A 2500-nucleotide genomic window follows, 5' to 3' on the forward strand; every position below is an offset into this window, starting at 1 on the left:
ATGAAGCTCTTGAAGCTCCGTCCAATGAATGAGGTCGACGTAAAACTATCGATTATTTGTTATCTAACAAGTACGATCCAGTATGCACTCGGATCAAAATCAGTCTCGCGTATTGAACTTTGTTTAGATTCTAGAGCCTCTCTCTCTAGCGTGGACTGAGTAGCGTACTAGGTGAACGTGCTAGGAATGATATCTCCAGGAAGGGCCACCGAGAGTGAAGTGGAGCCCCTGGGCAAGCCGTGGATGCAAGCCCGAGATTGACGTTGTATTATGCATAAAATGACCGAAAAGCCTTAAAGTTGAATATGACGTCACTCTGTTATTTGGTTCGGGATTAAAACTCCCATGACAATAAAGTAATGTTGTAAATGAAAGAAAATCGATGATAGCCAAATAAAAAATCTAAGCTTCGTTTGAGCCCTGGGCCTCTGACCTGTCTCTATAAACTTGTCAAAGTCAAAGTCGGGGTCAGTCCCCACGTACACTCCCTTCTCGGCAGTTTGCTAGGTTAACCTTCGAGATTCGTAGTGTGAAGATGAACACCTGGTAGAGTAAAACATGGTAGACGGCAATGAACAAGAAGGCTGGATGGATGTAACTAATGGTAAAGCAAGGAGGCTGGTCACTCACTATCTTCTCTCTTCTCTCCTCGCTCCCTTTCTTTTTTTCTCTCTTTCTCTTCCCTCTCCCTCTCTCTTACCCTCTTTCCACGCTTCTATTTCTGTCTCATTCTCTCTTCTGCATCCTCTCTCTCTAACTTTCGAGGCAGTGAGGTGGAATTACGACGTGGAAGTATTTCCGGAAGGCCTCAAGAAAACCCGAGACATGTTCTGCAATTCATTAGTTAAAGTTGCAAGAGGGTCAGCTCAGAGTAATGCAACGACCACTGGCATGTGCTTGCAGGATGGGGTTAGGGAATACGTGTAAAGCTGTAGGACGAACGGCAGTAGCAAAAGTACTTGTAGAAGAAAAGGAGACGTGGTTTGTATTTGGCATTGTTTGTGTGAGGAGTTCCTTCTTCTCTCGTGAGATTGTGAACTTTTGTCTCTCTGATACGCTCATTTCGAAAAGGGTTAAAGAAAGGAGGCATGGGCTCTTAATTACCTTCCATGATCTCTAACTACAGAGTTATTAAGATGTTTTTTTTTTTACACAGAATATATTTATGTATATGTCAGCCTTAGGTTACCACGCTGACGATGATGTCCTTGCCTTGATGAGCCGAATGCATGAGGTACTGCAGACATTGATGATCATAAAGATAGATGTAGATTTGATACATGACGCTTCCCCATCATCAAATATGTTTTATCCCGAAACATTGTGAATTAAGAGTATAATCCAGTGTTTATTATATATGATACCAATAGGAATGATACATGTTTGAAATAGAATAATAACATATATGCGATGGGATGATATATATGATGGATGGCATAAATTGGATGATAAATAAGGTTATGAGTCTTACGAAGAGTAAGTCGGTGATATATCGTGAGATCATTCGAACGAGCCGTTTTCCTAACACAGGTCTATTTAACCTTGCGTGGCTTTCTTAATTAACACGGGTAAATAAATCACACCGTGTACGTTTTTTTAAAATGAATGAATGAATGAATTATCATTCTTTGTAACACAGGTCACTCTAACCTTCCGCGGTTTTCTTTGCACGCTGTATTCTAACCAAGCGCGGATTTCTAGTTTGCGCGGATTTCTAGTTTAGGATACGACGGTCATACGGCGGATATTGGGTCCAACTTGGGTTCCGGCTTCTGCAGCTGCATAACCAACTTTGAAAGCAAGATGGTGCCGTTTGTGAGTTCGCTCTTGGTTGGCAAGATGGGGGAAAAAAAAAAACATACATGTAAGCTAAAGGTCCTGGTCGTAACTCAAAAAACGTTCCGCGGGGGAAAAAAATAGATGCAAATAGAAAATAAGACCAAAGATAAAGTATTACAACATATCTATAATGAAATATACCTAACCTAACTGAAAAAGCATATGCAATTAAATGTTGAATTCTTACTTCTCTATAAGTAGACTATACATTCTGTTAGGTTAGGTTAGGTTAGGTCAAGTTACCACAACTGCCGAACAAGTACGATACGGATCAACAATCTTCAGGTTTCGAGGATTAGAGACAATGGCAAATCTGATATCGCCTTGCTGAGATTTGCACATATTTGCGATCGGAAAAACGCTCGTGTGACAAGCTAGACTAGACAGGAACTAACACGAGATTCTAAAAATGAATGTCAGATCGGTAATGTTGTGTTGGGTGTCTGTGTAGCAGCTCACTCTGTCAGTCACCACACGCACCATATCCACTAACTATGATCATCATATTCTCTCACTGTCAGGATAATATTGGTGAACAAACTAACGTAATATCGAGGAGTACACAGTCACGAAATGTGTCTGTCTTTACTTGAATTGAAACATATTAAGAAGAATAATTTTATATTTGCGTTTTGCAGCTGTTTGAAAAGGATAAGGAGAT

Source organism: Penaeus japonicus, unplaced genomic scaffold (assembly GCF_977035675.1).
Source record: "Penaeus japonicus unplaced genomic scaffold, GWHDUDI00000001_assembly GWHDUDI00000010, whole genome shotgun sequence".
NCBI lineage: Eukaryota > Metazoa > Arthropoda > Malacostraca > Decapoda > Penaeidae > Penaeus > Penaeus japonicus.